The 24,344-nt window shown below is 48.0% G+C and overlaps 1 long non-coding RNA gene across 4 annotated transcripts in view; it reads right to left on the bottom strand.

The window, feature by feature from the left end:
• Positions 1-23,067, bottom strand: part of LOC140460261 (uncharacterized) — a 34,862-nt gene extending 11,795 nt beyond the window's left edge. For 2 of the 4 annotated variants that reach the window (XR_011953931.1, XR_011953933.1), the window contains exons 1-2: positions 22,778-23,066; positions 299-5,751 (exon numbers count right to left, since the gene is read on the bottom strand). This is a non-coding gene — a long non-coding RNA (uncharacterized lncRNA). Of the gene's footprint in view, positions 1-298; positions 5,752-10,875; positions 11,005-22,777 lie in introns of those variants that run through there. The other 2 variants (XR_011953930.1, XR_011953932.1) reach the window with 2 other exon arrangements.
• Between the last annotated feature and the right edge of the window lie 1,277 nt (positions 23,068-24,344).

The raw sequence follows: 24,344 nt of genomic DNA, 5'->3' as shown, positions 1-24,344 counted from the left end.
TTGTATATTTTCCAAACATTAATTTTATTTCCATGGTTTAAAAATGAATATTTAAGAATGGTCAGTTTATTCTTTCTCACTTGAGCACATTGTGACCCACAACTATTTCGATCCCACTGTTAATATCATAGCCCCTCTCATGAGATATCAGAGGAACAATTCATAAACAAAATTTGACACTGAGTCACTCGAGTAGACACTTGAACAGAGAAAGCGCCCGACAGATATTGGGAATCTGAAGGTTATTGAAGTGAAATGTTAAGAAGAGCAGGTGAACACCCCCAATAAGGGAACTCACCTGACTGACCTAATTATAATCACCACAGTATCCAGTGCTACTCTTCACCGAACACGGATTACTTTCCTTTTCAGTTTAATGATCCAACTATCTTTTGAATGCCATAATTGAATCTGACTCCAACACTCTCTCTTGCAGACCATTCCAAAGGTCGAAGATTTTCAATCATTAATGAAATATGTTCTGGATCTCTCCCAAAACACAATTCATACGGATCTTGCTTCAAATCATTTGTAGTAAGTTCTTCACATGGACAAATTTGCAGTTTAGAGCATTTGTTTTTGTTTAAATTTTATATCATATTGAGGTGGCACAGTGCTTGGCATTGCTACCTCAAAGCACAAGGGACCCAGGTTCAATTCCAGCCTCAGGTGAGTGTCTGTCTGGAGTTTGCATGTTCTCCCTGTCAGCATGGGTTTCCTTCCACAGACCAAAGATGTGCAGGTTCGGTAAATTGACCATGCGAAATTGCTCTGTGATGTGTAGGTTATGTGTATTAGTCATACTAACTGCAGGAGAACAGGATGATCCTGGGTGGGATGCTCTTTGGTGTGTCAGTGCAGGCTCAATGGGACAAATGGCCTCTTTCTGCACTGTAGGGATTTTATGTATCTCTGTCTGATTTCTTGCACATGCTACTTTCGGAAAGGGACATTTTACTGTCATGTTCAGTACTGCAGTCTCTATATTTTCATACATACCTCTAAATTAGGTTTGAATGAAATCCCCCCATTTCACTGTATTTTCGCTACCATTCCCCCCCACCCCTTCCATTCCTTATTCATTTTCCCATTTCCTGTGTTATGATCCCCTCCTCTTTATATATATTATTGTAGACAGGCTAAATCTAGTTACCATGTCTCTAAAATATGAGATGAAAATGATCGCATACTTTGAGTCCATTATTACAGCTTGTTAACGTCTCTTGCCAAAGAGAACTCTTAATCCTGCATCCTTCGGTAGGATTACATTCGGATATCTGGTCAGCATGGATGAGTTGGATTAAATGGTTTGTTTCCGTCCTGTGCATCTCTTTCACTATGACTATCAAATAAGGACCAGGAGCAGGCAGGTGGGACTAGTTTAGTTGGGGATCACGTACTGAACAGTTTGTTTCCAGGCTGTATGACTTCACAGCCTCAAATGAATGGGGATCAATCCCAAAGGGATATTAAAGGTCTCAAGCACCACCTTAGGCACATGTGTGGACCCCTTCCAGATAACTGAGAGCAGTGGGGCACTGTGAAGTTCAGTACATCAGTTAGCCAGCAAGTTCTCTTCGGGAGACTTGTCTCGAGAAAGGAAGCGGTTTCCTGTCCCATCAACTGGACTGTGGATCAGTTTGGAGCAGGTCCTATATCTCTGACAACATCAGTGGACAGAGTCGAGAGTGTGGTGCTGGAAAAGCACAGCAGGTCGGTAGCATCCAAGGAGCAGGATAATTGACGTTTAGGGCATAAACCCTTCATCAGCAATGAGGCTTGTGGGCCGGGAGCGCTGAGAGATAAATGGAAGGGGGGGGTGTTGGGGAGAAGGTAGCTGAGAATGTGATAAGCAGATGAAGATGATTGGTCGGAGAGGAGGGTGGGGCGGATAGATGGGAAAGGTGATGGACAGGTCAGGAGGGCGAGTGGAGGCTTGGGGCTGTGATAAGGTGGGGGAGGGGGGGGGGGGAAGAGGAGGAGGAGGAGGAGGAGGAGGAGGATACATGAGGAAACTTTTGAATTCCACATTGATCCCATGTGGTTACAGAGTCCCAAGGTGGAATAAGAGGTGTTCTTCCTCCAGGCGTCAGGTGGTCAGGGTTTGGCGATGGAGACAGCCCAGGACCTCAATGATCTTGATGGAATGGGAGGGGGAGTTGAAGTGTTCAGCCACAGGGCGGCGGGGTTTGTGGGTGTCCCAGAGTGGTTCTCTGAAACAATCCACAAGTTGGCGTCCTGTCTCTCCGACGTAGAGAAGACCACATTGGATGCAATGGATACAGTGGATGACACTGGTGGAGGTCGAGGTAAATTTCTGTCAGATGTGGAAGGATCCTTTGGGGCCTTGGATGGAGGTGAGAGGAGTGGTATGGACACATGTTTTACACTTCCTGTGGTGGTGGGGAAGGGGCTGGGAGTGGGGTGTGGGCTGGTTGTGGGCGCATGGACCTGGTGAGGGAGTCGCAGAGGAAATAGCCTCTGTGGAATGCTGATAGGGGTGAGGAGAGAAAAATATACTTGGTGGTGGGGTCCGTTTGTAGGGAGCGGAGGCTGATGTGATGTATCCGGAGGTTGGTGGGGTGGAAGTTGAGGACGGTTAGGGGTGGGTTCTGTCCTTGTTCCATTGGGAGGGGTGGGGTTCAAGGGCAGTGTTGCAGGATGTGGAGGAGATGTGCTGGAGGGCATTGTCAACCACGTGGGAAGAGAAATTACGAACTTGGAAGGAGGAGGCCCTCTGGGATTTTCTACGATGGGATTGGTCATCCTGGGAACAGATGTGGTGGAGGAATTTGGAATAAGGGATTGAGTTTTTACAGGAGGTGGGGTGGGAGGAGGCGTAATCTAGCTAGCTGTGGGAGTCGGTGGGCTTGTAGTAGATGTCCACAGTTAGTCAGTAGCCAGAGATGGAGAGGTCCTGGAAAGGGAGATGGTCCAGGTCAATTTGAGGTCGGAGTGAAAGGTGTTGATAAAGATGACGAACTGTTCAAACTCCATGTGAGAGTATGAAGTTGCACCAATATGGTCATCGATGTACTGGAGGAACAGGTGTAGCTAAGGAAAATGGACTGTTCCACGTACCCGACAAAGAGGCAGGCATAGCTGGGTCCCATGTCGGTGCCCATGGCTACCCCTTTAGTTTGGTACATTGGTTTGGATGCCATTTGAGGTTTGTGCGAATCACTTCAGTGGGAACGTGCAGTCCCGGGCTCAGTGAGCAGCACTGCAAGCAAAGCTCACAGAATCCTACAGGGAAACAGGCCCTTTAACCCAACAAGTCCACACCGACCCTCTGAAGAGTAACCCACCCAGACCCATTCCCCTACCCTATTAGTCTACATTACCCCCTAAACAATACACTGCACCTACACATCCCTGAACACACTGGGACAATTCAGCTTGGCTAATTCACTTGCTCATGTTTGGATTGTGGGAGCACCCAGAGGAAACCCTTGCAGACATGGGGGGAGAATGCGCAAACTTCACAAAGACAGTCACCCTGAGGGTGGAATCGAACCCTCGTCCCTGGCGATGTGACACAGTGGCACTAATTACTGAGCTACTGTGCTGCCCGTGAGCCAACCTGGGGTTGGGGGAAGATGGGAGGGATGTGGGGGTGCTGTCTCGCAGAAAACAAAGAGAGCTCGCTGATGGTCCCACTGCACCCACTGTCAGAACAGGCAGGAGGTTCAGTCCTGGGGGTGACCCACATCAGCGTCACCAGCGGAATCTGCTGGTGCCCCCCCGGTGTCTCTGCAAGTTACTGGACGACGTGAACCTCCGCCTGCACTTGGGGCAGGCAAACGGCCTCTCCCCGGTGTGGACCCACAGGTGCCTCAGCAGGTTGGAGGCCTGGGTAAAGCCCTTCCTGCACTCAGGACAGCTGAACGGTCTCTCCCCCGTGTGGACCCGCTGGTGGTCCAGCAAGTCAGAGGAGCGTTTAAATCTCTTCCCACATTCAGGGCAGATGAAGGGCCTCTCCCCGGTGTAGCCCCGCCGGTGGGTCAGCAGGTGGGAGGATTTGCTGAAGGTCTTCCCGCATTCAGGGCAGGGGAATGATCTCACCCCAGTGTGGACCTGCTGGTGGGCCACGAGGGTAGAGGAATGGGCAAAGCTCTTCTCACACGCGGGGCAAGAGAATGGACTCTCCGCAGTATGGATCCACTGGTGGGCCAGCAGGTTGGAGGAGCTGGTAAAGCCCTTCCTGCACTCTGGGCAGGGGAATGGTTTCGGAATGGCAGCCGGTGACGAGCAGTGTCCCGCAGGGTTCAGTGTTGGGGTCACAGCTGTTTGCATTATATCTTAATGATCTGGATGAAGGGACCGGGGGAACTCTAGCGAAGTTTGCAGATGATACGAAGTTAGGTGGACAGGCAGGTAGTACTGAGGAAGTGGGGAGGCTACAGAAGGATCCAGACAGTTTGGGAGAGTGGTCCAGGAAATGGCTGATGGAATTCAACGTGAACAAATGCGAGGTCTTGCATTTTAGCAAAAAGAATAAAAGTATAGACTACTTTCTAAACGGTGAGAAAATCCATAAAGCCAAAGTACAAAGGGATCTGGGAATGCTAGTCGAGGATTCTCTAAAGGTCAACATGCAGGTTGAGTCCGTGATTAAGAAAGTGAATGCAATGTGGTCACTTATCTCAAGAGGGTTGGAATATAAAACCACCGTTGTGCTACTGAGACTTTATAAAGGCCCTATTTGGAGTACTTCTGGTCCCCTCACCTCAGGAAGGACATACTGGCACTGGAACGTGTCCAGCGGAGATTCACACGGATGATCCCTGGAATGGTTGGTCTAACATATGAGGAATGGCTGAGGATCCTGGGATTGTATTCATTGGAGTTTAGAAGATTAAGGGGAGACTTAATAGAGATGTACAAGATAATACATGGCTTGGAAAGGGTGGACACTAGGAAATTGTTTCCGTTAGGTGAGGAGACTAGGACCCGTGGACACAGCCTTAAAATTAGAGGGTGTCAATTCAGAACAGAAATGCGGAGACATTTCTTCAGCCAGAGAGTGGTGGGCCTGTGGAATTCATTGCCGCAGAGTGCAGTGGAGGCCGGGACGCGAAATGTCTTCAAGGCAGAGATTGATAGATTTTTGTTGTGTCGAGGAATTAAGGGCTATGGGGAGAATGCGGGTAAGTGGAGTTGAAATGCCCAGCCATGATTGAATGGCGGAGTGGACTCGATGGGCCGAATGGCCTTACTTCCACTCCTATGTCTTATGGTCTTATGGTCTCTCCCCGGTGTGACTGTGCCGATGAGTCTCCAGGGCAGACGGGAAACTGAAGCATTTCCCACAGTCGCCACACTTCCACGGTTTCTCCATGGGGCAGGATTCCTCGGGTTTCTCTATGGCTGAAGCTTCAGCTGCACACAAACGTGTGTACAGCCCCTCCCCGGTGTGAATTCCTCTTTCCAGGCCGTATACCTGTTTCTGGCTCCACACTCAGTGCACTGCAACAGTAGGGTCTCTCATCCAGTCCCACTGATGCTGAAAACGTTATGAAACAGGAACCAAAAAGCATTGCTCCATCTCACAGAATCATAGTTGAAAATCTTTGCTGTCCCGATGGATTGAGTGACTGTCAGACATTGATGTGAAAATTATGACTGCAGATGCTGGAGATCAGAATCGAAAAGTGTTGTGCTGGAAAAACACAGCAGGTCAGGCAGCATCCAAGGAGCAGGAGAGTCAAGCATCAGCTGTTGATTTTGAAACTTCCGTCTTCAGATAGTCTGTAAAAAGAGATTACAAAAGTCAGCATTGTCAATCCGGGGGGTGGTGGGGTTGGAATGAGACAATAAGGTATTGACACCGACACCAGAAAGAAACTGAACATAGAGATGTGGCGAACGTTAGTGGCAAGCCAGAGTCAGAGAGAGACACAGCACAGAAACATACCCTTTGGTCCAACTCATCCATGTCGACCAGATATCCAAAATTAATCTAGTTCCATTTGCCAGCATTTGGCCAATAACCCTCTAAACCCCTCCTATTCATATACCTATCCAGATGCCTTTTAAATGTCATAATTGTACCAGCACCCACCACTTCCTCTAACAGCTTTGTACACACACCACCTTCTGCATGAAAAACTTGCCCCTTAGGTCCGTTTCTAACAAATTGCTCTCCATCTAATCCCGTAGCACTATGGCAATCCCAGTCTATGTTTGAAAAGTTAAAATCCCTAACAATAACCATCCTATTACTCTGACAGGTAACTCAAATCTCCATACAAATTTGTTTCTCAATTTCCCACTGACCATGAGGGTGTCTACAACACAATCCCAATAAGGTGATCATCCCTTCCTTATTTCTCAGTTCCAACCAAATAACCTTCCTGGATGTATTCCTAGGAATATTCTCCTTAAGTCCAACAGGAATACTATCCCTTATCAAAAACACCATTCCCCCTCATCTCTTGCCTCCCTTTCTATCCTTCCTGTAGCATTTGTATCCTGGAACATTAAGCTGCCAGTCCTGCCCATCCCTGAGCCACGTTTCTGTAATTGCTATGATATCATATCCCATCTTCCTAATTATGCCCTGAGTTCAACTGCCTTCCCTGTTCGGCCTCTTGCAATGAAGTAAATGCAGTTTAATTTGTTAGTCCTACCTTGCTCTCTGCTTTGTCACTTCCTGACCTGACTGCTTGACTCACTCCCTTTCCCAACTGTACCAGTCTCAGATTGATCTCTTTCCTCACTATTTCCCTGGGTACCTCCCCACGCACCCACCTTGCTAGTTTAATTCCTCCCGAGCAGCTCTTGCAAATTTCCCAGCCAGTATATTAGCTCTCTTTCAATATTCAGGTGCAATCTATCCTTCTTGTACAGGTCACATCTACTCCAGAAGAGATTCCAATGATCCAAAAATGTGAACCCTTCTCCCATGCACCAGCTCCTCAGCCATGCGTTCATCTGCTCTATCCTCTCTATTCCAACCCTCACTAGCTCATAGCACTGGCAGTAATCCAGATTTTTCTTGACTCTAGGACCTCTTTGTTTTAAATTTGTGCCTGACTTTTTACACTTTCCCTTCAGAATCGCATCCTTTTCCCTTCCTATGTCATTGGTTCCAATGTGTACAATGACCTCCAACCGGTCCCTCTCCCTTTTGAGAACATTCTGCACCCTCTCGGAGACATCCTTGATCCTGGCACCAGGGAGGCGACACACCATTCTGATTTTTCGCTGCTAACCACGGAAGCGTCAGTTTGTACCTCTGACGAGAGAGCCCCTTATCACAATTGATCGCTTGGAACCCGATGTTCCCCTCATTACATGAGAGCATGTCTCGAGACCAGAAACTTGGCCGTTCGTGCTACATTCCCTGAGAGACCATCACCCCCTACATTTGCCAAAACAGCAGACTTGTTTGAAATGGGGACAGCCACAGAAGACTCCTGCACTACCTGCCTACCCCTCCTACCTTTCCGGGAGTTAACCCATCTCCCTGACTGTGGCTGTGGCTTTTCCCCCTTCCTATCATTGCCAAACCATCATAGCCCCAGGTCTTGTAAATTCCTCATTACCTCGAACTGTCGCTGCAATTTATCCACGCAATCCAATAGGATTTGCAAACAAACACACTTCCTGCAGACATAATCATCAGTAACATGGATACTCTCCCTAATCTCCCACATCTGACAGGAAGAGCATATCACTCTCATAAAGGCCACCTTTGCTCCTTCACAATCTACAGACCCAGAAAATAGCACAGTCTTTTTGCTCTAAGAAAGTGCTCCTGGCTAACGCAGTACTTGTGGTTTATATTTTTAAAATTTAATCAATAGACAGATGTCAGTAAAACATATAATCAAGAAAGAATCCACTCCATTCACGACTGCAGACTTACAGCTAAGTTACACGTTAAAGACTATACACTTCTCTGTTCCTGTTCTGTGAGCTCCCCCACACAGGTTCCTCCATGGTCAGCTGTGAAGTTTGCTGTTCATTAACCTTTCCCAGATGCACTGCAATGTCCAGTAACTGTGCAGATTCACTGCAATGTAAATTTCTTTTTCTCTCTCCCTCATTTTGGACTCCTATCCATGCCCCTTATAAACCTCTATAAGGTCATCTCTCAGCCTCCTACGCTCCAGGGAAAACAGCCGCAGTCTTTTCAGCCTCGCCCTATAACTCAAACCCTCCAACTCTGGAAACAGCCTTGTAAATCATTTCCAAACTCTTTTAAAGTTTCACAACATCTTTCTAACATAGGAGACCAGAACTGAATGCAGTATTCCAAAAGTCGCCTAACTAATGTCATGTACAGCCATAACATGACTCCCAACTCCTGTACTCAATGCTCTCATCAATAAAGGCAAGCGCCACCAAATGCTTTCTTCACTACCGTGTCTACCTGTGACTGCACTTTCACAGAACTACAAATCTGCACTCCATGGTCCCTTGATACAGGAACACTCACCATAGCCTTACCATTAAGTGTGTAAATCCTGCCTCGATGTGCCTTTCCAAGATGCAACACCTCACATTTATCTAAATGAAACTTTATCTGCCACTCCTTGACCCATCAGCCCATCCATTCAATTCTAATTTAGATTGAACTTTCTTTCCTCTCTTATTTCCTAAACGCTGAAAATCTCCATCCCACATACTCTCCCTCCATTCTCACTTTGCTGAACCTAATCCGTGCTGTACCTCATCCTGAAGGGTCTGGTTTACGCTGAATTACAGCCCACGCTAGGGGGATCTAATTGAAACATACAGAATACTGATTCGCCTGGACAGGGTGGATGCTGGGGAGATGTTTCCATTGGTAGGAGAGACTAGGTCCCAAGGGCACAGCCTTAGAGTAAAGGGAAGACCTTTTAGAACGCAGATAAAGGGGAAACCTTTGTAGCCAGAGAGTGCGAAACCTATGGAATTCATTGCCACAGAGACTGTGTTGGGCAAGTCACTGAGTATATTCAAGACAGAGATAAATAGGTTCTTGTGTATCAAGGATATTGAGGGTTGCGGGGAGAAAGCAAGAGAATGGGGTTGAGAAACTTGTCAGCCATGATTGAATGGTGGAGCAGACCTGATTGGCTGAATGGCCTAATTTATGCTCCTTGGTCTTATGGTCTCTTGCTGTCCTGGACATAGTGAGAGAGAACTGGGAGCAGGAGTAGGCCATTTGGTCTTTCAAGCCTGCACCAACATTGAACAGATCTGCACCAACATTGAACTGGATATGAATATACCTACATGTTGGTGAATAGGCTGGGACCTTTTTCACTGGAGCATAGGAGGTTGAGAGGTGATCTTATCAAGCTTTATAAAGTCATGAGGGGTATAGATGAGGTGAATGATGGTTGTCCTTTCCTTAGAGTGGGGGTTTCAAGGTTAGGGAGCAAATTTTGAAGGTGAGTGGAGAAAGATTTTAAAAAGACAGGAGGGACACCTTTGTTTTCCCATAGAGAATGGTCCGTATGTGGAGTGAATGTCCAGAGGAAGCGGGGATGCAGGTACAGTTACAACGTTTAAAAGACATTTGGATAGGACATGAATGGGAAAGGTTTGGACGTGTTATGGACGAGGCCAGACCACTCAAAACATTCTTAAGCAGGCAGCACAGACCGTAACTTTGCTATTTGTTTCAGTAAGCGCACAGTGAAAATTACCCAAAGTTAGCTAGGTTGACTACCAGGATTTAAAACAGACAAATGTATTCACAAGAATACAGAATGAAACACAAAGAACAGAATATAGAATACTCACAGAACTCAGTCTATCTAAACTAGACTTAATTATGCTGTTCCAAATGTACACAACAGTCCCAATAAACAAACCCCTTAAACATACAGTAAAACTGAAACAGAGGCTGACAGGTCAAAGTTAGAAGGGCAGAAGGAGAGAGAGTTTAACAACCTTTCTCCACACAGTCCACTGCTGAACTCACTGAAACAAGGCCTCAGCTTTCACAACAGATCACTTGGCTTTCATTATGCAGGTCACTTCGAAAACATAAAAGCTTGGGCATAAAGTCTCATCTGTTGACGTGTAAACAAAAAAGCTGACCAATACCCTTTTCATTTCTGTACTAAACCATGCATTTTGGAGCCCGGGGCCGTTTTACCACCACTCTGAAAAAAAAACCAAGGACACAGTATCCTTGAGAAGAAGGACCAGCTTTATGACAGAGGGAGATGGGCCAAACACTGGCAGATGAGATTAGTTTAGTTTGTGAACATTGCATGGACTAGTTGGACTGAAGGGTCTATTTCTGTGCTGTATGATTCTGTAATGGTCTCAAAACCATTTTCTTGCCTTCCCCTATAACCATCCACTTCTTTGTTGTTCAAAAGTCAAGTGACCTCAGCCTTGAACATATTCAATGACCAACCCCCTCCCCCACAATTGCAGGAAGTCAACCCCATTTTTGAACTGAATCCTATTGCCTTGCTGACTGTTTGCTGCACCTGTCTGACAACTGGTGTAGAAGGACGCTGAGGTCCCTTTGTACATCACACATCATTCCTGATGAAGTGCTCGTGCCCAAAACATCGACTCTCCTGCTCCTCGGATGCTGCCTGACCTGCTGTGTTTTTCAAGCATCACACTTGACTCTGATCTCCAGCATCTGCAGTCCTCACTTTCTCCACATACCAATATATTATCATTTAAACCATGCACCTCCTTTCTGCCTTTTTTTAAAGCAAGAGGCTTTAACTTTACATTGTGGTACTGCATTTGCTGTGCGTTTGCCAATTGAGACACAGACCTGGATCAACTTTTCCAGAGTCTGTCCTCTCCCTGGATTCACTGCCTTTCCCTTCAGTTCGTGCACATCAGCAACTGAATCCCAGAACGAAAAAGAAATGAAAAAGTGGGTGAGAAAAGAGAGTGCCGTACCCACAGATGTTGGACAGAGTTGCAGTCTGGGGTGAAGCTCAATCTTCATTCAAAGAGAGAGATAAACAACCGCATCTTGAAAAACTCTCGGCCCAACTTCCGCATTCAGACAAAGAGGCTGTTCTGAATGGCAGGAGGACCAGGCTCCTTCCGGTCCTCCGGGTCTCACCATTGGTCCTTCAGATGGAAGTCAAGCGCTGTTTCCGCGGACAGTGACGAGCATGCTCAGTGCTTTTGCTGACACCGCAGTACATGCGCAGTTGTCGCTGACACCGAGAAGCATGCGCACTGTGCTCTGTGGGGGTGCTGGCCTGACTGACAGATTTTAAGCGTCCAAATGTCAAGAGGAGAAAAAAAGCTGCAGCCACAATTTTATTTTTCCCTGTGGCTCGACATTTTAATCCTTTTGAATTTCGTCCGGCTTTGTATGTCTTTTCCCCAGGGTAGAGGAAGTCCAAAACTAGCGGCATAGGTTAAGGGTGAGAGGGGAAAGATTTAAAACGGTCCTAAGGGGTAACTTTCATGTAGAGTGTGGTGTGTGTATGGAATGAGCTGCCCAGAGGAAGTGGTGGAGGCTGCTACAATTACAACATTTGAAAGGCATCAGGGTCAGGATGGGTATCTGAATAGGAAGGTGTGAGAGAGATATGGGCAAAATGCTGTCAAATGGGTCACCAGCTGAAAATGTGTTGCTGGAAAAGCGCAGCAGGTCAGGCAGCATCCAAGGAAAAGGAGAATCAACGTTTCGGGCATAAGCCCTTCTTCAGGAATGAGGAGAGTGTGCCTAGCAGGCTAAGATAAAAGGTAGGGAGGAGTGACTTGGGGGAGGGGCATTGGGAATGCAATAGGTGGAGGGAGGTCAAGGTGAGGGTGATAGGCTGGAGTGAGGTGGGGGCGGAGAGGTCAGGAAGAAGATTGCAGGTTAGGAAGGCGGTGCTGAGTTCGAGGGATTTGACTGAGTCAAGGTGGGGGGAGGGGAAATGAGGAAACTGGAGAAATCTGAGTTCAACCCTTGTGGTTGGAGGGTTCCCAAGCGGAAGATGCGGCGCACTTCCTCCAACCGTCGTGTTGCCATGGTCTGGCGATAGAGGAGTCCAAGGACCTGCATGTCCTTGGTGGAGTGGGAGGGGGAGTTGAAGTGTTGGGCTATGGGGTGGTTGGGTTGGTTGGTCCGGTGTCCCAGAGGTGTTCTCTGAAACGTTCCGCAAGTAGGCAGCCTGTCTCCCCAATATAGAGGAGGCCACATCGGGTGCAGCGGATGCAATAGATGATGTGTGTGGAGGTGCAGGTGAATTTGTGGCAGATATGGAAGTGTCCCTTGGGGCCTTGGAGGGAAGTAAGCGGGGAGGTGTGGGCGCAAGTTTTGCATTTCTTGCGGTTGCAGGGGAAGGTGCCGGGAGTGGAGGTTGGGTTGGTGGGGGGTGTGGACCTGACGAGGGAGTCACGGAGGGAGTGGTCTTTTCGGAACGCTGATAGGGGAGGGGAGGGAAATATATCCCTGGTGGTGGGGTCCGTTTGGAGGTGGTGGAAATGACGGCGGATGATACGCTGGACATGCAGATTGGTGGGGTGGTAGGTGAGGACCAGTGGCGTTCTGTCCTGGTGGCGTTTGGAGGGGCGGGGCTCAAGGGCGGAGGAGCGGGAAGTGGAAGAGATGCGGTGGAGGGCATCGTCGACTACGTCTGGGGGGAAATTGCGGTCCTTGAAGAAGGAGGCCATCTGGGTAGTACGGTTTTGGAACTGGTCCTCCTGGGAGCAGATGCGGCGGAGACGAAGGAATTGGGAATATGAGATGGCATTTTTACAGGGGGCAGGGTGGGAGGAGGTGTTTCGAGGAAAAAGTGAGGACTGCAGATGCTGGAGATCAGAGCTGAATTCGAGGAGAAAGTGAGGACTGCAGATGCTGGAGATCAGAGCTGAATTCGAGGAGAAATGGGTCACTAGATCAATTTAGGATATCTGGAGGGCATGGGCGAGTAGGACTGAAGGATCTGTTTCTGTGCTGTATGACTTTATGCGTCCATTTCAATGCAAGTTTCAGAAACATGACTGCAGCTTTTTAAAAAATAAGTTAATATGCTTTTAGATGTTAACAATGTTTCTGAATCTATCATTTTAGCTGTTCATAATTTTAAAGATCAGCCATTTCTTGCACACCCCTGTCTTCCAGGTAGAGTCATCACCAACGATTCTCTCTCTTTCCTGAGAAAGAGATACAGCAATCAAAGAGGGCACGAGAAAGCATGGAATGGGAGAAGGGAGGGAGAATGGACAGAGGAGTGGGGGTAGAGAGAGAGTGAAAATGACAGGGGACAGAGGGTGGGGTGCAGAAAATGAGGGGAAGAGAGAGAAGAAAGCTGAGCACAGAGAATTGGTAGGTGCAGAGTGTGAGGAGAGAGAGTGGACGGGGACCAAAGGTTTGGGGAACTGACAGCACAAATCTCACCTTCCTCAGGACTGATGTCAGTGTCTCATGAATTGGAACCCACTCCACCCACAGCAGACCTGAGGCAATTGTTTCTCAATAGATGCTTGGCTAATGCAGTAGAATTATATAATCCTGACAGGCCATTTGGCCCATAAAATTCAGACTGACCTTCCAAACAGTATCCCATCCAGACCCACCCGTTTTTCCTGCAGTTCGCCATGGTTAACCGACCCTCCGTTGCACATATGTGGACACTTTAGCACGGCCGATCCACCCTGAACTGCACCCAGAGTTAACTCATGCAGACAGAAGGGTGAGGACGTGTTAAAGTCCACACAGACAGCTGCTCAAGAGTGGGACCGAAACCAGGTCCCTGACATTGTGAGTCAGTGGTACCAACCATTGAGCCACCGTGCCACCCAGAGCTTTCATGTTCTGCTTTGTCCTAGTAGATTCTAACTTCTCATGTGCCCTCAGCAGAGGCTCTCTCCTCCTGACACTGTTGGACCACACCCACTGCAACCTCCCTTTCCCACTTCTCCAGCCCTGAGCACATTGGTTCCTGAATCCTGGCACCAAACAGACACCAATGCCATCTGTGCTCCTGCTGACAACTGCAGAGAACGGAGACCATCCCTGTCACTGTTCTGTCCCTTACCACCACCTCCCCCTCCCCAATGTTGTTTTTACTCCCACTGCCCAACCAGTTAGCTCCTACCACCTGCAGCCCTCTCTCAGATCCCCTTTACCTACCAGACCTGCACTTACACCCTCCTGACCCTGTCCACTGATGCAAACAAAAGGCTCTCTCCAGAAGGGAATGACTGTCTCCCAGAATACAGTGCCTGGTTAACTTTCCCACTTTACCCTCAACATGTCTGCAGCCTGGCTTCCAGCTCCATCCCTCTGAACGAATGTCCTCCATGATGTGTTTGCCCTGGATCACAGTATCCAGAGTCTCCCACCTTCTGCAAATTGAAAGACAAGTCCCACCCTGCCCTCTCCAATGTGTGTTGTATAACTGATAGCCAAGTACGGAACCCATGAGGATGGCCTCAACAGGGACCTTGGTTTCATGTCACACTACAAGTGACCCCACTCACACAGACTTGTACCCCATTACTCACACACGTTACCAAGCATGGTCGAATGCAAACACATGCTTTTATGCACAAACACACACGCTCTCATGCATGCACACACATCAGTTTATGGGGTGAAATTGTAATTGCAGAATTTTATTTGCAGATACATTATATTTTGCTCAAAAAGCACACAATCTTCAGGCAGTCAATCTATGTGACATGTTATAAATCCCTACTTTGGAAACAGAACCAATCTGACTCAAGGTTGGGTTGCAGACAGACTCTAACATGAGTGAATCAGAGGGTTTTCTTTCCCCAGAAAATGATTTCATCATTAGATTCTGAACTCCAGATTTCTGACTGACTTCCAATTCCGCCATCTGCTGTGGCGGGATTTAAACCCAGGAGTCCCGAGGAGTCCCCAGAACTGGGTTGATAGTCCAGTCGATAATGGCACTCGACCCTTGTTCCTTCAATCACCCTGTAATGGTACATGACTTCACTGGTGCCTCCGCAGATGGGAGGAGGGGGTGATGCCCTTCCCGCACTGAGAGCAGGTGAGCATGCTGTGCCTGGTGTGGACCTGCTCGTGCGTCTGCAGGCTGGAAGAATTGATGAATCCCCTCCTGTGCCTGTAGCAGGTGATTAGCCATTCCCTGTTGTGGACTCGCTGGTAAACTTCTAAAATCTCAAGACATATAATCAAGAAAGAACCCACTCTATTCACTACTGCAGACTTACGGCAAGGTTACACATTAAAAACTCTGCAGTGATCTGTTCCTGTGCTGTGAGCTCTCCTACACATGTTCCTCCAAGATCAGCTGTGAATTTTGCTGTTTGTTCATTTTTCCAAGGTGTTCAGAGATATATGATTTCAAACAGCAAAGGCAGTAACTGCAGATTCACTGCTGTATCCGTTAGTAGTATACGTTTCTCTCTCTCTCTCTCTCTCTCTCTCTCTCCCTTACAGACCACCTGCTTGCTGCCTTTGGCTGTCTTTCTCCATTTTGAAATTGCTGTTGTCTTGATTTTTTTACTCTAAAGTTCCAAAACAATGCATCAGCATATAAAACATTAATTGCTGCTCCTGGAATTCAAGGAAATCGCCTCCAACACTGAAAATACCTCAAAAAAGGAGCAGCTCTTACAGCCACAAATTTTCCAGTCCTCCATCTTGGATTAGTTCTTGGTGAACCTTCCCATCTTCTAGGTTACAGTTATTCAAATAATTTGCTTTTCTATTTTTGCTAGAAAAGTGGATAACCTCACGTTTATCCACACTAACTACATCTGACATACATTTGCCCACTCATTCAGACTGTCCAAATAACATTGTATCCTCCTCACAGCTCACCCTTCCACCCAGCTTCGTGTCATCTGCAATTTGTGACATATTCCAATTAGTTCCCTCATCTAAATCATTGACACATACTGTGAATACCTGGGGTCCTAGTCCCAATCCCTGCAGTTATAAAACATTGATCTGATTGACCATACAAAATAACAGATGTTAGCTTGATATTCACAACTGACGAAGACCTGATAAGCAATTATGAACCACTGAATTACTAAATCACAGAAGCAGGCCATTCAGCCCATCGTGTCCATGCAGCTCTCTAAATGAGCTTTCTGATGTTGTGCCATTTTCCTGACGTTTCCTTGGAAACTGGTACATTGCTTGTCATCAAATAATTTTCCAATGCTCTTACCTGAATCTGTTTCAACCACTGTTCCATGCGATGTCTTCCAGATCTATTTACTCACTGTGTGAAATTTCTTTCTCACATCACATTTTCTTCCTTGTAATGGATTTGAAATCAGCATTCTTATTCTCAATGCTTTTCCCATGGTGAACAGTTTTTCACTGTCTTTTCTGGGTATGATTTTTCTCAAAAATTTCAAAACTTCTTTTGAATCTGACTTCAGAGAGCAGTCCATGAGGCCAAGCCTCATCAACAACACAGAAACAACCGAGCATCTAAAGGGACGGCCCCTCAGTCATCACTGTGAGCCCCATAGCAACCATTGTTACCTGGGCGGGCATGCATTCCAAATCTGGTCTCTCAACATCACTAGGATTGTCCCACAGTTTGAGAAACTGTGATTCTCGCTAGGACTATAAAAATGAAACTTTTTTTGAAAGTGGTTGTTGCTGAGAAGTTTAATCCTTTCTGTCCAGTAGGAAGTCAATGATGTGTTTGAATTTGAATGACTCAGTGAATCCCTTCCCACATGTGGAGCAAGTGGATCACCACTCCCTGTGTGCCTGTGGGGATTACATTCCAGGTCAAACTGGGAATTGGATCTCTTCCTACAGCCTGAACATACTTCTGGTAACACTCCAGCGGGACTGTGCTTGTGTGGCACAGGTCAGATCATTGGCTGGCTTAGTCCTGCTCCTCAGATGCTGCTGGCCTGCTGTGCTTTTCCAGCACTACTCGCATCTAGATTCTGGTTTCCAGCATCTGCACTCCTTGTTTTTACCAGTACATAAGGAGGCCATTCACACTTTCACGTCTAGAATAGTTCCTGAAACACCCACCTATTCTCCACCCCTATCCCCATCATCTTGCAACTGTCCAGCTTCCTCGGTAGTGTAGTGGTTAGTATCCCCATCTGTGACTCAGGAGACTGGGGGTGCAATTCCCCAATGGGGAGGATTTGATATTTTTCTGGATGTCTTGTCACACAGAGGTAGTGACCCTAACCCTGAATCGGGTTCAAGTCCTGCCTGCTCCAGAGTTCAAAAGTTCACAAATATAGGAGCAGAATTAGGCCATTCAGCCCATCAAGTCTGCCGCGTCATTTGATCAAGACTGCTCGTCACCCCCATTTTCCTGCCTGATCCCTTGAAAGGGTTCAGAAAAGATTTACATTGATGTTTCCAGAGTTGGAGCATTTGGGAGAGGCTTAATAGGCAGGAGCTGTTTTCCCTGGAGGTTCAGAGGGTGAGGGGTGACCTTATAGAGGTTTATAAAACAATGACGGGCATGGATAGGATAAATAGACAAGGTCTTTTCGATGGGGTGGGGGAGTCCAGAACTAGTCGGCATAGATCTAGGGTGAGAGGGGAAAGATGTAAAAGGGACCTAAGGGGCAACTTTTTCATGTAGGGGGTGTGCTTGTATGGAATGAGCTGCCAGAGGAAGTGGTGGAGGCTGGTATCATTACAGCATTTAACAGGCATCTGGATGGGTAGATGAATAGAAAGGGTTTAGAGGGATATGAGTCAAGTGCTGGCAAATGGGACTAGATTAGGTTAGGATATATTTTGACATGGTCAAGTTGGACTGAAGAGTCTGTTTCCGTGCTGCACATCTCTATGACTCTATAACAAATGTTCAACGAACTGGTCTGCAATTTCCCACATATGGCCTCCCTCCCATTCTGAATAGAGGTGTTACATTAGCATTTTTCCAATCCAATGGAACCATAAGATCATACGACACAGGAGCAGAAATTATGTCATTCAGTCCATCGAGTCTGCTCCACCATTCAATCGTGGCTGAGATGTTTCTCAACTCCATTCTCCAGCTTTCTTCCCGTAACCTTTGATCCCCTTGACAATCAGGAACATATATATATCTCAGTCTTAAATAAACACAGTGAATCTTTCCCATGTTCACAGATTTTTGGAATATTGTCTGCTGCCACTTCCTTCGGGACCCAGCGTGCAGGCCATCAGCACCAGAGGACTTGTCTGTCCTCAATCCAAATAGTTTCCTGTGTACCTTTACCCTCTCAATGTTGATTGTTTAAGTTCTACCCTTTCTATAGCCTCTGCCTTGCCAATTCTAATAGGAATAGTTCTGTTGTCTGCCAACATAAAAACTGAGATCATCTCTGCCACTTCAATGTTCCCCCATTAACTCACAGTTTTCATCTTCCAAGGAACCACACTTCGCTCAGCGACTCTGTTCCCAATCGCAGACCAACAGAAGCTTTTGCTGTCCTTTTTGATATTTAGTGTGAGGTCTCTTTTGTAAGTTAACTTACCTATTTTTATTTATATTTTTAAATATCCCTTTATTTATGTTTGAAACTTTCCTAATGATTGATCCTTCCAAAAGTCCAGAATAACATTTCACAACAGGCTGAAAAGTTTAAAAAACACTCCGTTGAAACTTTTTAAAATCGCCCCTTTCTGGAGGCTGGGGGCCGGCAAAACGATCGCCCCGCCCCCATTGTCACCGATTGTTTGGAAGCCTCCCCAGCCACCCCCCCTCAACCCAGGAGACGTCACATACCTGGGCCCCGCCCCCATTGTCACCGATTGTTTGGTGGACTCTCCAACCACGCCCCCTCAAACCAGGAGACGTCACATACCTGGGCCCCGCCCCTTGTGAGCTGGCGCATGTGCAGTGCAGGTCCTGCAGCAGGACTGAGGCAGTGTTACTGAGTGTGGGAGCAGAATGGTGCCGGTGGCTGAAGTAATAAGAACCGCTGGAAAAGCCGAGCAGGTCCGGCAGCTCGTGCCGAGAGAAATCATTTCGGGTCCCGGTGATCCTCCTTCAGAACAGGACCAGGTTTCAGAAACATCCCGGGGAGGTCGCCAGGCCCGAGCGGCAAGACCTGGCTCCTGCCCCCGGGGAGAGGAGACAGTGAGACAGGGTAGGATTGGGAACCGCGGGAGGAGGGAGACTGGGGAGTTTATAAACTCCTAGGGGGCGGCCTGAGGCCTCCAATAGAAGCCCCACAGGCCCAGTGTTTACTTCACCGGCGAAGGCGCTCTCGGGTTGCCCGGGCAACCGGCCGCCATCTTTGTGAGGGTCAGGCGCATGTTGTCTTGGGGCGGGGAGCGCGGGCGGCCATCTTGGTGAGGGCACCATCAACTGTCATTTCTGGGAGAGAATTCCAACCTCGTGGTAACCTCGGCCTTGGCTCTCTCACGAGGAGAGAGAGAGAGAGGGGGGGGGTCAAGGAGAGAGAGAGAGAGAGAGAGGGGGGGTCAAGGAGAGCGAGAGAGAGAGAGAGGGTCAAGGAGAGAGAGAGAGAGAGAGAGAGAGGGGGGGGTCTCTCCCTCCCCTCTCTCTCTCTCTCTCTCCCTCCCCTCTCTCTCTCTCTCCCCCCCCCTCTCCCTCCCCTCTCTCTCTCTCGTGGTAACCTCCTGCTCAACCAAAATGCAATACCTCATTTCTCTAAATTAAATTCTATCTGACACTCCTCAGCTTGTTGCCCATCCCAAAAATTCTAATTTATAGCAAACTCTCTTTGCTCTCTTATTCCCTAGAAGCTAAAAATCTCCATACCACACACTCCCCCTCTGTTTTCACTTTGCTGAACCGAACCCCTGCTGTACCTCATTCTGAAGGGTTAAAATACTGACCAGCCATGACAAATGGATGTTGGGAAGATGTTTCCATTGGTAGGAGAGACAAGGAGCTGAGGGCACAGCCTTAGAGTAAAGGAAAGACCTTTTAGAATGCAGAGACAGAGAAACGTCTTCAGCCAGACAGTGGTGAATCTATGGAATTCATTGCCATAGACAGCTATGGAGGCCAGGTCACTGAGGGTATTTAAGACTGAGGTTCTTGAGTATCAAGGGGATTGAGGGTTACAGTGAGAAAGTGAAAGAATGGGATTGAGAAATTTATCAGCCACGATTGTGCGGTATGAACAGACCTGCTGGGCTGAAAGGCCTAATTTCTGCACCTATTTCTGTCTTTTGCTGTCCTGGGCACAGAGTGTCAGAATTGGGAGCAGGAGTAGACCATTTGGTCTTTCGAGCCTGCACCAGCATTGAACACATCATAACTGGGTATTAATCTACCTACATCTTGGTAGATAGACTGTGACTTATCTCACTGGAGCACAGAAGGTTGAGAGATAACCCTACAGAGGTTGTATAAAATCATGAGGGGAATAGAGGAGATGAATCACAGGTGTCATTGCCCTTGGGTGGCGTTTTTAAGATTAGGCAGCAAATTTTGAAGGTGAGAGGAGAAAGATTTTAGAAAGACTTGAGGGGCAGCATTTTTTTTAAAAACAGAGTGGTTTGTGTGTGGAATGAATGTCCAGACATTTTCTCACCTTCCCTCCATAAACAACATTCTTTGTTGTTGAAAAATCACATGAACTCAGCCTTGAATATATTCAATGGCCCCTTAACTACAGGAAGAAATCCCCACTTCTGAACTCCATTCCTCTTGCTAATATACCACTTGCACTACTCATTGCTCACTGCACCTGACAACTGGCATTGACTGGTGAGGAAGGATGCTGAGGCCCCTTTGTACATCCACATGTCATTCCTGATGAAGAGTTCATGCCTGAAATGTCAACTCTCCTGCTCCTGGAATGCTGTCTGACCTGCTGTGCTTTTCCAGCACCACACTTTTCGACTCTGATCTCCAGCAACTGCTGTCCTGACTTTCTCCATATACCAAAACAGTATATCAACATTTAAACAATGCACCTCCTTTCTGCTTTTTTTTTTTACACAGCAAAAGCTCCAACTTCAGATTGGCCACGTGTTTGCCAATTGTGGTCTTTGCTACACTGGGGAAACTGAGCATAAATTTGGGGAACAGTCCGCAGCCAGGGCCGCAGAGGCTGACCAGACCTCCCAGTCGCCACCCATTTTAATTCCCCTTCCCACTCCATTTCTGACATGACCATCTTTGGCCTCCTTCATTACCACAACGATCCAAACCGCAAATTGGAGGAACAACACATCTTCCACCTGGGCAGCCTACAGCCTGTTGGACTCAACATGGAGTTCACCAATTTCAAATAACCTCCCTCGCCACCCCTTGAATTCCTTCCTAGCCCCTCCCCGCCGCCACCAACCAGTTTCCTTCCTACCAGTGACCAACCAGTTTGTACCCTCTACCTGTCCCCACCTATCCCCAATTCACCACCCTGCCCCCAGCACATCCTTGTTCTGCAGCTCTCCCAACACCCATCCCCAGTCCTCAACAAGGGTGACACCCAAAACATTGACTTGACCTCCTGATGCTGCCTGGCTTGCTGCGTTCTTCCAGCCTCCTGCATGTCTATTTTGCCAATTGAGTCACAGACCTGGCCCAACTTTTCCCAAGTCTGTCCCCTCCCTGGATTCACCCACTTTCCTTTCAGTTGCAGCAAGTCAACAATTGAACATCGCAATGAAAAATAAATGGAAAAGGGGATGAGAAACGAGAGTGTCGTACTCTTGGTCAATCAAAAGAAGGTCTCACACTTTTTCTGTTGACAGTGAGGAACACGTGCAATGTTTTGGTGACACTGGTGAACACGTGCCCTGCTTCTTGACACAGGAATGCAAACAATATGGTCAGTGGCGCTGCTGGTATTATTGACACATTAAGTGTCCAAATGCCAATAGGAGAAAAAACGGGTAGACGATTGTTTTCCCCATATGGCACAATATTTTATTGCTTTTCCATCTTGTCTGGCTGCTCAACGTTTTTGACTTTTCCCCAGTGTAGGGGTGAAGTTCAGAACTAGAGGGCATAGGTTTAGGGTGAGAGCGGAAAGATATAAAAGGTACCTAAGAGGCAACTTTTCCATGCAGAGGGTGGGGTGGTGTGTGTATTAGATTAGATTTCATTACAGTGTGCAAACAGGCCCTTCGGCCCAACAAGACCACACTGGCCCGCCGAAGCGCAACCCACCCATACCCCTACACTTACCCCTTACCTAACACTACGGGCAAGTTTGCACGGCCAATTTACCTGACCTGCACATCTTTGGACTGTGGGAGGAAACCGGAGCACCCGGAGGAAACCCACACAGACACGGGGAGAATGTGCAAACTCCACACAGTCAGTCGCCTGAGGCAGGAATTGAACCCCGATCTCCAGAGCTGAGAGGCAGCAGTGCTAACCACTGTGCCACCCCGTATGGAATGGGCTGCCAGAGGAAGTGGTGGAGGCTGGTACAATTACAGCACTTAAAAGGCATCTGGATGGGTAGATGAATGGGAAGGGTTGAGGGATATGAGCCAAGTGCTGGCAAATGGGATGAGATTAATTTAGAATATCTGGTCAGCATGGACGGGTTGGACCAAAGGTGTCTGTTTCTGTGCTGTCCATCTCTGACGACTCTAAATAATAAAAAGTACAATTTGACAAATAACAAACTATATCCATGTTAACAAGGCTTAGCTCACCACATGCTTTACTAACCATTCTCCACAGGTCCTATCCCTTCAATGACTGAGGAACATATGCTGGTGCATAATCTCCTTCACTAGTATTTACACACTAGTCTAAGGAATTGCACTAGTAACAGAGAGGGTAAAAAGCACAAGGATTAATAAAAAAGTGAAGGTAAAAATCACAAGAAGCACAAGCCCCAGTAAAAGCAGATGTAAAGTGAGTGTAAAATGTCACTATGACAGGACAGGCCCCACATTCCTTCCCCTCCGTCCCCCCCCAACCTGCCTCACCTTTCACCTCCCGGGCCCAGTACCTTCCAGGTGGCCCCAGAGTTGACACAGGGGCCGCCCCACGACCAGTAGAACTCCACCACCCAGGCGGCCGACGGGTTCCCAAACAGGCCCTTAACCCCATCCGCCTCCAGAATGGTCACCGGCTCCTACCTGCTGTACAGCCGGGCGGTGTGGCCGTGACACAGCAGCTGCGCCAGGAAGGCGGCGGTGCCCAGTGACGGGTGTCTGCCCCGGGCCGCACGGCGCCATTTTCCTAACGGCCGCGCCTTCTCCTCCCAACCGCCTTCACCCCCGCGTGACGTCAGCTCAGGGGGGTGGGCGGGGCCGGGGGAGCCTCACCGTCACCACGTAACAGCCACCTCGCGCTACAACTGCTCATTCACAAAAACAAACTCTCCTGTCTCACTCTGCAGCTGCAGGGGGGGACACTGCCACGTTTCGAGGAGCCCTGTCTACATTGGGAAAGCTCACGGCTCAATTTAAACAGGTATTCCGACATCTAACGGAACAGCGTCATATCTAAAGGGGGCAATCTGCATTTTAAATGGACATGGACATTTTAATGGGTATTTCTGCAAATAAAGAGGTTTAAATGGACGAGATTACATTTCAAAAGGATGTGGGCACATTCAAAGGGATATCTTAATATGTAAAGTGACGCAGTTATATCTAAGTGAATCTACCATTGGTGGGTCCACATGGGGGAGATGTCGTTCAGTTGCCCGAAGTGCTGGAAGGCCTTCAGCAATTCCTCAGCCCTGCTGAGGTACCAGTCCGTTCACACCAGGGAGAAGTTCTCCTGTCCGAGTGTGGGAAGTGCTTTACCCGCTCCTCCACACTGCTGAAGCAACAGCTGGTCCACGCGGGTGGGGGATGGAAGGCCATTCTGCTGCCCTGAGTGCGGGAAGGCCTTCAGCAATTCGTCCGCCCTGCTGAAGCACCAGTGTGTCCACACTGGGGAGGGACCCTTCAGCTGGCCCGAGTGTGGGAAGAGGTTAATGTTTTCCTGCAACTTGCGGAAGCACCAGCGGGGGCACCAGCGCTCCAAGCAATCAGATCCCACCGGTGACGCTGCCTTCGGTCACCCCCCAGGACTGAATCTGCTGCCAGTTCTGACAGTGGGTGCAGTGGGAGAGTAGTTGGGCTGTTATTGTTTCTGCTGGAATGCAATTGCCCCCCCCCCCCCACACCCCACAAACCCAACCCCATGGTAGCTCAGGGTTAGCACTGCTGCTTCATGGCACCAGGAACTCAGGAATAATTCCACCCTTGGGGGTCTGTGTGCAATTTATGAAGGGTAGGAAAATGGATCTGAGTTGGTTAGTCTTCGGAAGATCAGTGCAAATGTGTTCGGCTGAAGGACCTGTTTTTCCACATTGTAGGAGTTCTACGATCCTATGAGCTTTGCTTTCAGTGGACACTGCTGCTCATTGAGCCAGGGACTGCACATTGCCAATGAAATGATCCAGAGAAACCTAAGACCGCAAGACCATCAGAGCAGATGTTAGACCAATGGGCCAGACGAGTCTACTCTGCCATTAGTTAGAGACAAAAGTAGTGCAGA

This window comes from Chiloscyllium punctatum, chromosome 36, assembly GCF_047496795.1.
Source record: "Chiloscyllium punctatum isolate Juve2018m chromosome 36, sChiPun1.3, whole genome shotgun sequence".
NCBI classification, from domain to species: domain Eukaryota; kingdom Metazoa; phylum Chordata; class Chondrichthyes; order Orectolobiformes; family Hemiscylliidae; genus Chiloscyllium; species Chiloscyllium punctatum.
This window is presented reverse-complemented; position numbering and strand designations above follow the sequence as displayed.